Source organism: Sorex fumeus, unplaced genomic scaffold, assembly GCF_029834395.1.
Source record: "Sorex fumeus unplaced genomic scaffold, SorFum_2.1 ptg000010l, whole genome shotgun sequence".
Classification (NCBI taxonomy): Eukaryota; Metazoa; Chordata; class Mammalia; order Eulipotyphla; family Soricidae; genus Sorex; species Sorex fumeus.
This window is the reverse complement of record NW_026606067.1, coordinates 1,581,781-1,595,803: the sequence shown is the minus strand read 5'-3', so window position 1 is coordinate 1,595,803 and position 14,023 is coordinate 1,581,781. Positions and strand designations below refer to the sequence as shown.

Below are 14,023 nucleotides of genomic sequence, written 5' to 3'. Positions count from 1 at the left end.
ATCAAGGGATAGTAGGGTTCAGGGCCTCCATTTCTTGACTCTGACTTCTGTTGGATTTAGTTTTCAGGAGATCTTTTTATAATGTGTGGCATTGTGAATCTTTGCGATCTTCCCAAGGGATATGAGTAAGAATTCATCATGGAGATGTTGCAATGATGCCCTAAATGATAGGCTTCCAATCTGGGGTGGTGACTGTTTTCTTTCCTTTTTTTCAGCTGTGTTGTGTAACCAGCCTGTAGGATTGAAAATCTGAACTTGATGGGGCCATAGTTCGTTCACGAAAGCAGTTTCAGCATTTGAGAGTTGAACAAATTCAGCAGACTCTTGTGTAGTTGTGTGACTCAAGCTAAAGTTTGGGAATTAAACAAGTGACTGAACCCAGTGGGGTTTTTGTTTTGTTTGTGGCCACACCTGGTAAAGCGCAGGGCTTCCTCCTGACTCTGAGCTCGAGGATCACTCCTGGCAGTTCTCAGGGACAGTATGGGATCCCGGAGATCAAACCCAGCTTAGCCGCATGCAAGGCAAGCGCCTTACCCTCTGTATTGCTGCTCCTGCCCTGAAACCGTTGTTTTCTTACTGAGTAGGATAGGAGTATGTGCTCATTGCCAGAGCATCAGGGGCTCAGTGGAATGTTCTGATTGTATATACCCATCCTCTAGGCTGTTCCTTTCTTCTTAGTGGTCTTACTCTTTGATTATGACCTTGAGAGCTCAAGAAAACTTGCTCTGTCTTCTTGTCTGCTTCTCCCCACCACCACCCTCTCTTTTGGGGGAGGAGGTTGGGCCACAGCTGGCAGTCCTCTGGACTTACTCCTACTTGCTTAGACTTGGTTTGTTTTGGTGATGAGCTAGTGATGCTCAGGGCTTCTTCCTGGCTCTGAGCTTGGGAATCTCTCCTACTCCTAGCATGCTCAGATTATCATATGGGGTATTAGGGATTGAACCAAGGTCAGCAGCTTGCTAGGCAAGTGCTTTCCAGTGTCCTATTGCTCCAGCCCCTTCGGGCTTACTCCTGGCTCTGTGCTCAGGGATCATTCCTGGTAGTGCTAGGGATCTCACTGTTGGGAGTGCAAAGGCTCAGGCCCCTTTCCCACTGTGTTATCTCTGCACCCCCCCTTCCCATCTTAATCTCTCACTTGACATTCTTCCTTTCCTCCCAGACCCAGGATCTGGTTCTGTTGGCCAGATCCACTGAGCTTGCTGTGGTCCCTGCCAAACCACAGATCATAATGTAGGAGACCCTGCACCCTTTCTTGTTCTTGGGGTGTTTGGAGGCCACACAGGGTTTGGGACAAGAGGGGTAATCGAGAATGTAAGCGCAACATGAGTAGAATGTTAGATTCTCTTTGTGGCCATGATTCAGTTTTTAAACTAACATCATAATATTGCCCAGTTTCCCTGCCGTATCTTTCCTAACTTCTTTAGCCACTTGGGTGAGCTGAGAGTTGTGGCTAATAATTCAATCTGCATGCCCCATTTGGTGCCATCAAAAGAAGGAATATTTGGGGTTTTTCTGCAACCCCCAACTTTTTCAGCTCAGGGATCAAGTGTAACTACTGTGAACTCCAGCTCCTCAGAAGGGACATACTATGTTATTGGATAATTGGATTGACCAAAAGTAGCAGAGTATTTTCCAATTGACATGTGATTTTTTAAAATTTTCTACTTAGACACATTAAAAAAAAAACTAAGCCAGAGTAATTCATTAGATTGTGTCTTATTCACCCCATTATATCTAAAATATCATTGTAATATGTACTAAAAGAGTTATTGATGAAGCGTATTATGTTCTTCATGCCGAGATAGCGGAATGCAAGGCACATCTCAATTTGAACTAGCCATGGTCATGGACCCAGTGGGCACATATGACAGATGGCTGCTATATATCACAGCTCTGGAGATTAGCACATTGAAGGACGCGAAATAACTCGGTGTGCGGAAGTGAACAGAGTTGGAACAGTGTCGATACGTTCTCTCAATAGGAACCTGCATCTCCATGGATGTTAGAGTGAATCTGAGAGAAATCTCATGTGACTGCAAACCCAGTGCTTGCCTCCAGGAGTGGACTCAGAGTATATATGAAAGAGGGCTGGAGTGATAGGATGGCTGGTAGGGCACTTGCCTTGCCTGCACGAGAGACAGGATAGGCCTGGAGTGCCACCAGGTGTGACCCCCAAATCAAAACAAACCAAAAATAAAGACTGAAAGACATGAAGAGTGGGAAGTCTTCTAGGGCTTTGGTTTGAGGAAAGGTTTAAAAGACTGGGGGTGGAGACAAGCTGTTGTTTTTCTCATTTGACTTAGTTTCTTCCTGAGAATGGACATAAATTATAACCTGCTCACTTTTTTTGGGTGGGTTGTTTTGTTTTGTTTTGAGGACCACACCTGATGGTGCTCTGGGGTTATTCCTGGCTGTGCACTCAAGAATCACTCCTGGTGGCCCTTGGGGAACCATATGTATGGCATGGCAGTGATGGAACCCAGGTTGGCCACGTGCAAGGCAGGCACCCTCCCCGATGTGTGCTGTTGCTCTACCCCTACACTGTTCTACTTCTGGAGCAAAGGCCAAGACCAGACAGAAACTGAACATGATATTGAGCCATATGAAAGTACCTTGTTCAACCACTTTTACCAACTTCCTGTGATTTAGTCCATTATATTCCCTCCTGGATGGCAAGAATATTCTTGAGTGGTAAAGCCCAGTGAGTAAGAAAACCTCACTCCATGTTGCTTCGTTCCAAGGCAGCTGTGAGACATTTCAAAACCAGAGCAAATATCAGCAACATATTCTGGTCTGCTCCAGAGACGGGTAATTTGAAGTGAGCCCAGTTCACTTGTAACGGTCATGTTAGCCTCTTGGAGAGATTAGTTTTGACAGTTTTTATGCGCTTCATTCTAACTCAGGCTGAACACCCTTTGAGTATTTTCTATCCTCTTTTGAATATTCTATACACTCTTTTTTCTGGGGGCCGCATCCAGTGGTAGGGTTCACTTCCAGAGGTGCTCGGTGACGGGGACAGGAATGGGGATCAGGCGGTGCTGTGGATCATCGAACCCCGGACTATCTCCTGCAAAGAATATGTTCCATCCCTTTGAGCCATCTCCCAGGCTCCATTTTACACATTTCCCCCTGTCTTGGGGAAGAGTAATTGGAAGAGTATTTGAGTTCCGCGGCAGGGCTCATGAAGTACCCCTGAATCAGCCAGGGACGACTTTATCTAAAGCATTTGTGTGATCAAGATATTCCTTTTATTTTGATCTATACACGAGCTGGCCTTGGTATCCCAGTGCCTGGCTTCTCCATTGCTCATCCCCTGCCCGTCTTGGCTGTCAGATTGTTCTTAGTTCCTGAGACCAATTTACATTTGGTGTTCTGACTCATCGGTGTTGCTCCGTTAGTTTATAGCCATTTCCAGGCCCCCAGCAACATCTAGGGGTGTGGCTCTTGGTGGCCTGACATCTTTTTCCCAAAACGCGGTTGCTCTTTTCTTTTTCTTTTTTTTTTTTTTTTGGTTACACCCGGGGATGCACAGGAGTTACTCCTGGCTTTGCACTCAGAAATTACTCCTGGAGGTGCTTGGGGGACCATATGGGATGCTGGGAGTCGAACCCCAGTCAGCCACATGCAAGGCAAACGCCCTACCCGTTGTACTACCACTTCAGTCCCCAAATGCAGTTGCTCTTGTGAGCACGGTGATTGGGGGTTGAAAAGCCTCCCAAATTGAACTGGATTTTGGTTGGTTTTTGGATTTGCTCTTGGCTTAGCATGTCACTGCAAGGCCCAAGGGTGCAGTGCTAGGGATTATCCAGGCCACCGAAGCTGCACCCCACCAGTGAGGCTCAGGAGGACCATGTGCCAGGGACAGAACTAGAGTCAACCGCCTGCAGGGCCAGTGCCTGGACCCTGGTTCTGTGTCCCTGGGCCTTACTCTGCTTTGACCTGCAAGTGGTTTGGAGTTTCTGTGTCAGTCTGGAACCTGGGTCCATTTTGGATGCTGAGGGCTGTTTTCTTTCCCTGACAAGAGAAAGAAAATACTCAAATACTCTTCCAATTACTCTTCCCCAAGACAGGGGGAAATGTGTAAAATGGAGCCTGGGAGATGGCTCAAAGGAAGCCCTGAGTATCTGAGTAATAATGTTAGGCTCCCAGGTCTTAAAGTAAAAGTAATTCCAAGAGTGGAAAAAGCGAACAGTTCTTGCAGCCGGCCCCATTGTATCACAGATGGTTCTCCACTCTGTGGAGAAAGTAAGGTTCCATGAACTTGCCCTGCATCCCTGATGCATCACTAATTGCATAGTCATGGTCAGAAATCTGCTTGCTGAAGGGGCCGGAGAGATAGTGCAGAGGGTAGGGTCTCTGCCTTGGATGCAACCAACCCAGGTTTGGTCTTCAGCACCCCATATGGTTCCCCAAAACCCTCCAGGAGTAAACCCTGAGCACTGCCAGTTGTTGTTTCAAAAATAAGAGAAAAAAGAAATTGGATTGCTAGTTCACCAGGCCTAAAAATTCTGGGCAGGGCTGAAGAGTTAGTTACAGCAGGTAAGGCGCTTGCCTTGCACACAGCTCACCCAGGTTCCATCCCCGGCACCCCATATGGTGCCCTGAGCACAGCAGGGTGTGGCCCAGTAGCCCCTCCTCCACACACCCCCTCCCACACACACACAAAAATTCTGCACAAAAGCAGAACCAGTAGGACTAGAGGGAGAGCCCCCAGTGAACTGAACACATGCTTTGCACACAGGAGACCAGGGTTTGATCCCCAGCACCACACGGCCCCCTGGACACCTCTAGGAGTGGCCGCTTGAGTATGGGGTCCTGTTTCAGCATTCAGGTTTAACAACTGAGAAGCATGCTGTGCTGGAGAAGGGTTGTTCCCTATGGGGCCTTCCCACAAGCCTTCCCGCACCCTTGGCTATCCCGTTTTTGTGGAATGAGTGGACCTGGAATGTGGGGGACAGGCGTGGGAGAGGAGTCTGGCGGGGAGGTCAGTGCGAGCCAAGAGCTACGTTAGTGTTGGGGCCTTTCCCAGCGCGGCCGTGGCTTGCCTGCGCGGCCTTGTGTGCGCAGATACAGGCCCCACAGTGTTCGCCGCGCTGGCCTCCTCACAGGCCTCCTTTCATCCCGCAGAGCCCCGGGGTGTCCCTCCACCATGTTCAGGCTAGGAGGGGGTGGAGAGCAAGAGGAGGACCCAGCGCTCGGGGGCATTTCAGGGCTGAGCCCTCAGAGGGCGAGGCTGCGGCCCCACGTAGCCCCTGCTGTCCCCCCTCATCCCTGCACAGCCTCTGCTGTCCTCCCCTGTGGCCCTCCCACACAGCTCCTTTTGGCCCCCACCTCACATGGCCCCTGTTATCCTCTCTCTTATACTCCTGCAAAACCCCTACTGTCTGCCCCCCACACACGTAGCCCCTACTGTCCCCCAGCATAGCTCCGGCTGTCCATGTCTCCCCCTGCCCCCAGCACAACCCTGCTGTCCCCTCCTCCAGGATTCAGCGGGGAAGACAGGGACCTCCCCTAGGAGCGAGAACAAAGCAGGCACGAAGGGCTGCACAGTGCTCGCAGAGCTAAGTTCTGGGAAGGGGTGGGAGCTTCCTTTCCTAGGAGGGCAGCGTGCCCAGCTGCTTTAATCCAGGGGGCACGGCGGCAGTGGGGGACAGACCTCACGCCCCTTCTTGCCCATGAGCCCTCAGCTCAGTTCCCGGTGGCAGCGGGCAGACTGCTGAGAGACACCCCCTCCCCGCCAGGTAGAACACACCGCATCCAAAGCTGAACCCGTGGCCAGAACTCCGAAAGGTGAGCAGGAAGGGAGAGAGCCTCCAAAGCCTGAGCACTGCATGCAGGAGCCCAGGTTCCATACTCGGCATCCCCCAGCAGTGCTGGTCCGAGCCCCCCAAACCAAAGGTCAAAGAAGTAGAGAGCAAGGATGCCTCAGAAATGCAAGGCTGGGATCAGGGCTCGCAAGCAGAGCCCCTGCAGACCCACCGAGCTTTCCCCCACCCCTGCTGAAAGCAGACTTGCGGGGAGGTTTGGGGTGGGGAAAACTCCTAGACAGTGCTCAGAGCCCCAGGAAGCCATTCCCTGGAGACTTAGCCAGCCAAGCTGCTGGTTCAGTGCTCGCCCCATAGAGAATTCAGTGTGTGTTCTGAGCCTTCCAGGAAGGTAAGGGTTTTCGGGATCCAGAGTCTGGAGAAAGGCAGCAGAGGTGGGGAGGGCTTATAGCTCAGCTGTTATGTCCTGTTGCATGTGGGGTCTGTGATGCTAAAACAAAATGTGACGAGGGCCAGAAAGATAGCACAGTGGGTAGGGCGCTTGCCTCACATGTGGCCGACCTCGGTTCAATCCCTGGCACTGCCTAGGGTCCCGTCCCCCTACCCCCAGCACCGCCAGAGTGATCCCTCCCTGAGCACAGAGCCAGAAGGAAGCCCTGAGCACTCCCCAGTGGCCCCAAAATCAAAAACACGAGAAAGAAATGTGGTGAGAAAGTCACCCACCTAGCAGGAATTTAGGGGTTACAGACTGGGAATGTGTGGGTGGAGAGAAAGGGTTGATATTTCTATTCATCTGTAACCTCATAAAGGTCACAAAGTCTTAGTTTTGGATTTTGTTAGAAACTTGAGTTTCCCCTTTCTTTAAACCCTCTTATATACTTTGCCTGTTGGGCCGTGGAGTCCATTTCATTTAAACAGGCCTTTTTCTCCTTTTGGTTTTGGGGTCACTACTGGCAGTGCTGGGGTGCTGCTCCTGCCTCTGCTCAGGGATCCCCCTGGCAGTGCTGGGAGACCATATGCAGAGCTGAAGATTGAACCAGGCTTGACCACCTACAAAATAGGCCTGTTAGACACCCTCCTCGCCTGAGCTATCTCTGTGGCCATGAGTATGCATCTTTCTCCACCCTGCAGACAGTCATTCATTTTTGAATGCCCAGAAAACAGACACGCCTTGTAAATATTAGGAACCAGGAAGTTTGCCAAATTGGAACTGAATTTAACCCTTGTACATGTTTTTTTTCAAATGCTGTGGAAAGGTTTTATTATATATTTCATTCCAGAATTAGAAAATTTCAAAAAATAATTGTCTGGAACCACAAATAAAGCAGGGTGTGGGGGAGCATAATCATAGCCCTCATTTTAAAAAAAAAAAGCACTCTGGCCCATGATAGAATTTTTTCTCAGATTATGAAATGCAGCACTGTCTGCTTTCCAATGATTATCATTATATCCATGGATTCTGAAGGTTTCTTAGTACTTTAACATGGTTTCCTTAAGATATTTCCAACTCAGGACTGGAGTGATAGCACAGCGGGTAGGGCGTTTGCCTTGCACGTGGCCAAACCAGATTCGATTCCCAGCATCCCATATGGTCCCCCGAGCACTGCCAGGAGTGATTACTGAATGCAGAACCAGGAGTAACCCCTGTGCATTGCTGGGTGTGTCCCAAAACAAAACAAAACAAAAAAAGATATCTCCAACTCCTGTCTTCTTCAAGATTTCTCAGGAACTATCTTAAATAAATTCACAACTATTCCATAATCTGCCATTTGCAAAAATTGGAGTTTCTGGGTCTTTGTTGATAGCCACAATTGTCCTACTGTCCTTCCTCCCAGCTAAATGCTGAATGGCTCCCTATATCCTTATATCAATGTAAAGCTTGATGCCACTGTCTCCATCTTGCATTATCATTGCAAAGACAGCATCCACTGCAGCCCGAGAAGCACCAACTGCAGACCCTGATGACAGGACTTGAATTCAGAGCTTGTTCCCACATCTGTGCTCTTAATCTTGCAATGATAATCATGGATAGGCTGGACAGTAGGCTAGAGAGTGGGATTCATGATTCCAATAAAAACTTTACAAGAGGATCTTATAGAAAATTAGCTAAGTGCTACACTTTGGAGGTCATTCTGCTTGTTATTTGTTGTGTGAAGGAAAGGGAGCCTCTCAGGAAGGGGGTAATTTGCGGGAATGGAAGAGTTCCACAGCCCTCCATGAGAGCACTCTACGTCTTTCAGCAGAACAGGAGCGAGAGAGAGTATCGGCAAGGGAGAACAGTCAGGCTGGTGCGATAGTACAGCATAGTAAGGCGCTTGCTTAGCAAATGGGCAACTCTGGTTCAATCCTTTGCATCACATATGAGCCCACCAGGAGTGGTCCTTGAGTGCAGAGCCAGAAGTAAGCCCTGAGCATCACTGGGTGTGTCCCCAAAACAAAACAAAAAGAGGTAAAACCATCACTGGAATCTCCTGGGGGAAGGCAGAAAAGGCGGTTGAAGATATAAAAAAAGTTTTCGACAGGCTGGCACCAAAAAAGTAGCGATACACTTGTCTTGAAAGTAGGAAATGAAAGATATCAGACTTAGGGAGAGGATTAAGGATATGAGGTGACCCGTAAAAGGGAAAATAAATATCCTGCAGAGAAGATGCTTTAATATTTCTCCGTGACCTGTCCCCGCGTTCCAGAACAATCCCTGACCAGAGTCCTGTTTACTGGCTTGTTTGTGTGGGTTTTAATCTCTCATCTGCTTATTCAGGCTCATTTCCTCTTCTCTTCTGAGGGTTGGTGAAAATGAAAAGTGTCGTTGTTCTCAGAATAACCTCCCAGGATGGTTTTCACACCAGCTTTCATTTCCATCAGCTGCCTGGTCAAGATTGTTGTTCTGATTTATAAATAGATGAAATCACAAAAGACTGCTCTGGTCTCTTGAGTCTTTTCCTCACATCCTGGTGCCTTCAGACAGAGCTTCTTGCTACCCAGCCTTCCTGTCTCCTCCTGAGATCTATGTAAGGAAATTTTTGCTATTTTTTTTTTTGGCATGGACACACCCAGCTGTGTCCAAGGCTTTCCTCCTGGCTCTGTGTCAGGGATCATTCCTGGAGGGCTTCAGGGAACCCTATGGGGAGTCGAGAATTGACTGGGGTCGGCCATTTACAAGGCAAGTGCCTTACTCCCTAGACTGTCTCTTCCATCTGTGTGGCAAAGTTAAAGAGAAATGAAACATAAGATGCAGTCAGAGTGATCAGACTGCTGGACTGCCCATCAGTGTGGCCTTCCATGGCTCAGGCCCACCTCTCCTCCTTCATTCCTCTTAGTGCTGACCTTTCTCCTCCTTCTCTTGAATGAGCATTTACTCTGCAGTATTTGGACTCCTTAGCAGATCAGTTGTGGACTTTGCAAACTCTCCTAAAGACTGTTATTGTTCTCTTTGTGAGGCTGGGGGAGGGGAATTGAACCACTCCCAGTGGAGTTCAAAGGCTATAGATAGTTCAGTGCTTAGGGGGTCCCACACTGTGGGGATCCAACCCAGGCCACCTACTGAGAAGCACGTGCTCCTGCCCCAAGGACTGGACTCCCACAGCTTTCTGCTCTTAAGCCTTAATCAGTTATGTTTCAGGGGGGAATCAGCGCTATCCAACTTTTTCATCCTGTTGCTCTTGAATTCAGAAGATCTTGCTGAACTAGAGGGTGAGCGCAGTGAATAAGGCCTTGCACTCGACAACCCAGGTTAGATCCTGGCACTCCACAGGGTCCCCTTAGCACTGCCAGGAGTTAGCCCTGAGCACAGGGCTAGGAGGATGCCCCGAGCAATAAATAAATAAATAAATAAATCACTATGCTGATTCAAAGCTGGAACTCTGCACAGCCAAGTTCTCCTGCAGAACAAGTGAGTCGATTTATTACGACCACAGGGAAATTTGGAGCTCTCCAGTTGCTCTTAGTGTGACACTCTGCCCAACAGTGCTCAGGTTGGCGATGTGGTGTTGGAAGTGGAGGCAGCCAGGCCCACACTTGGTGGTGCTAGGGGTGGAGGAATAGGAATGGCAGGGGGTGTGCCTGAGGGGCTGGGGATCCCTCCACCTTTGATTTTCCCCAAAACAGTAAGATTTTCCCCCAAAAGTCATAAAGCATACCGACAAAGTCTAGAAGGAAGAGGCAATGGCCATACAATTTTGGGAAGTTGAATATCAGAAGGCAGGAGTAAATAGATTGATTTATTTTGGCTTGGGGGCCATACCATATGGTGCTTAGAGCTTACTTTATGCTCTTGGTGTAGCTCTGGGGATCACATGTAGTGCTGGGAATTGAACCCGGATTGGCTGTCTTCAAGGCAAGCTTCTTATTCACTATGCTATCTCTCCAGCTGTAAATAGATCAGATTTATTTATTTATTTATTTTGCTTTTGGGGTCACACCCAGCGATGCTCAGGGGTTATTCCTGGCTCTGCACTTAGGAATTATTCCTGTTGGTGTGTTTGGGGGACCATATGGGATGCCAGGGATTGAACCCAGGTCGGCCGCGTGCAAGGCAAACGCCCTAACCGCTGTGCTATCACTCCGGCCCCAAATAGATCAGATTTAAAGGTAAGAGTCCTAAGCCATCAAAAAGGAGAGCTATGCAGTAGCTGTTGGCACCCCGGAACCTCAGAAGCTTTGGTATTGGGTGACATCAGGTGCCTTTCATGGAACAAGGGATGGAGCTATGACCAGAGGACTGTTTGAAAGTGTTAATGCTCAGGTCTCTTCCCCCCCACAATTCCCAGAGAGGGGAGCAATGGCCATCCCCTCCAGGCAGGAGGTTTTTTTTAGATTCTGCCCCTAGAAGTCTGACCTGCCCAAGACAAAAACCATGGATGCTATGAATCCATCTAGTTTACCCACTGAAGCCTAATCAAGTTCGCCCTATGGGTACAGAACATTCATTCAGCTTGAGGTGAGTGTCCCAGCCTGACCCAAGCATGTGCAGCCGAGGTTGTCAGACACCCGAGAAATCCACGGCTCACCCAGACCAACAGGAAAACAACAGTTGCACCAGAAATGGTACGCAGAGATTATAGATCTATTCTTCTGAATGATGAAGGTTGAATGTTTCAGAGTTCAAGAAGATTGTATCCAAGAAAGAAAGAAAGAAAGAAAGAAAGAAAGAAAGAAAGAAAGAAAGAAAGAAAGACAGAAAGACAAAAAGAAGCAAAGTCTTCATCTTTTAATGAAAAGTGCCATGGGGAATTTAAAAATATTATTGTTAAAGTGAAGAACTTAGTAGAGGCTATAGAAGATAAAATTGAAGCCCCATACTGTCCCAAATGCCTGAATAACAGACATTTGAGAAGCAAGAACAGAAAATGGACAGAAGTAAATCACAAAGACTAATTTGAGGAAATTTCCTGAAATTGAAGGGCATGAACGTCTAGATAAAAAGGCCTCTCGGTAGGAGATCCACTTAATGGGTAAACATTGGCCCACACCAAGATCCTTTTTCATGGCAGTTTTGGAACGGTGTGGAAGTTACTAGGTTTCCAGAGAAGAAACTAAAAGCCAGGTCACTTTCTAAAGATAAGGAAGCCGAGTAGTCACCACAGAAGCTGGGCGGTGGAGGGACCTGGAGATTCTCGAAGGCGGTTACCCTCAGCCTTGCCAGAACCTCTCTTGGAAAAAAAGAAGCCCAACATTTTATGACATGCCAGGGATCTCAGAGTTTGGCTCCCAAGTCACTTTTTTTCCCAGAACCTACTGGAAAGTTTATTTCACTAAAACTAGAGTCTGTTAGCACAGGTGGGAGACCGAGGCACTGACGGAAGAGCTGGCTAGAGAGAGCCTGTCTGGGAATGGGGATCTGAGGAAATGACTGGGTATCTCTGGGAGCGACCCTAAGCGTCACAGTTGTGGCCCCAAAATGCAGATGGAAAAAGAGAACCTCACAATGTTGAGGTGTGTCAGAGAGGAGGCAGATTGCATGGGCTGCACCTATAGAGCATCAACACCTACTCACCCAGTGTGGCCATGAAGACACTCAAGGGCTGGAGCATATTTCTCCCATGTGGAGCCACTGAGTTCGCTCCTGGGCACCACAAAGCCCCGGAACACATTTGAGTGTGACCCCACTGACCGCAGGGCCTGAGCAGTACCACACCGCTGGGCACTGAGCCATCCAGCCCGCATTGCTGAACCAAATAGCACAGGGAATGGAAACTCCCTTTTATTATTTTTTTAAAGAGGACGGGGCTGGAGCAATAGCACAGCGGGCAGGGCATTTTCCTCGCACGTGGCTGACCTGGGTTCGATTCCCAGCATCCCATGTGGTCCCCCGAGTACCACCAGGAGTAATTCCGAGTGCATGAGCCAGCAGTAACCACTGTGCACTGCCAGGTGTGACCCAAAAAGCAAAAAAATAAAAAATAAAATAAAATAAAGAGGGGGAGCACCTGGCAGTGCTTGAGGGATCATATATAGCACTGGGAATTGAACTGGGATCGGCCACATGCAAGGCAAGCCAATACCTTTCCTACCTGTACTGTCAAGACCGAGAAACTTTGTGAGGGGGGGCACACCAGCTGATGCTCAGGAGTTACTCCTGACTCTGCACTTAGGAATTACTCCTGGTTTTTCTCAGGGGACCATAAGGGATGACGAGGATCGAGCATATGCAAGGCAAGCGCCCTGCACTCTGTACTGTCGTCCAGCCCTTAGAGGAAATGAGTTTCTGGCTTGGGAGAGAATGTTTTTGGGGCCAAGGAAGACCTGAATCTCTTGAAGAAAATAAACTCCCCCTCCTCGGTAGGCTGTTAAACTGCCCAGAAGTGGCATCAGAAGGGTGGCTTCAGAGCCTTGAGCTGAGCAGCCCTTCTCTTTTTGCAAGGACTTTTCCATAAAAGTCAGACCTCAGGTCCCAATAATTAATCTCAGATGGAGGCTTCAGTGCTGGGGTTTCCTCTGTCTTTAACCTAAGAGAACATGTTGTGAATGGTTTGTTTATTTGCTCGCCAGAGATCTTATCCTGACTCGGAAGAGCTGATGGGTCATAAAACCAGAATTGATCTTTCCCCCTCAGTATTTCTCTGTGAAACAATCATGAAAGCATAACCCAGAACAAATGTGAAGTGGGATTGTGTGGTGCTGGTGATGGGGGCGGGGAAGGGGTTTATTGTCATTTCATAATGATCGTATTTCATAGTACTAAATGGAAATCGCTCTGTTGGGTGTTTTAATCCCCAGACTTGCTTTGTTCCTTCTCAGCATATTTGGATTAATCACTACCGAACCGCCAAAGCCAAGTGTCTCAACCACCCACTTGCCTATTCCCAGCACATGAATTAGAAGCTGAAATCTGGGCCAATCGCTTGGATGACTTCTAGTCTGACTTTTGTTCCATGATATAAAACTCAAAATAAATCAAAAAGAAATGATCTTCCAGATAATGCACTCTCTCTCATGCATGTACGTGTGCACGCACACACACACACACACACACACACACACACACACACACACGCACCCCGTTGGTAGACAAAGGTCCTATGAACCCAGCACAGGACTTGGAGGCTAATCCCAGCAGGCACGGATACTCACATGTTTCCATCTTCCAGCGGTGCTAAAACATAAGTGAAAACTAAGAAACTTTATCTTCTAGAAGGCCCAGAAAGATGTCATAGAAATGGTGGAAGACTTGGAGAGACAACCATTAAAGAAAGTTGTCCAAGAGAGAATTGGAGCTTTGAACATAATATGTTCAAAAAGTAACTTTTGAAAAAGTGGATAGCAAATAGGGGTAGAAGAAAGAAAAGGAAATTGGTATATGTCATAGATGAGGCTTGTAATTTTTTTTAAATAGTTTTTTTGTTCATATCCAGCAGTGTTCAGGGCTTACTTCTGGCTATGAGCTCAGGTGTCAGTACTGGAGGGTTCTTGGAGGGACCCTATGGGGACTGGGGATCTAACCATGCTTGACTGCATGCAAGGCAAATGCCCTACCTGCCATACCACCTCTCTGGCTGTAGAGAAGGTGTTTTGTTCAGATGTTATGAATAAACTTTGGGGAGTCTGAGAGATAATACAGCACTTGCTCTGCATGCAGCCGACCTGAGTTTGATCCCCAGCATCTCATGTGGTCCCCTGAGCACTGGCAGGAGTGATTCCTGAGTACAGAGTCAGGAGTAATTCTGAGCAACACCAGTTGTGGCCCCAAAATAAAATAAATCTCTTTCCTGATACAGAACTCTGGTTTTTTTCTAAAAGAACAAGAAACGGCCAGAAAGTTT

The 14,023-nt window shown here is 48.1% G+C and overlaps 1 protein-coding gene across 5 annotated transcripts in view; it reads left to right on the top strand.

Annotated features, from left to right (window-relative positions):
* Window positions 1-14,023, top strand: part of NAV1 (neuron navigator 1) — a 137,582-nt gene that overhangs the window by 88,446 nt on the left and 35,113 nt on the right. The gene's annotated exons all lie outside the window — the stretch shown is intronic.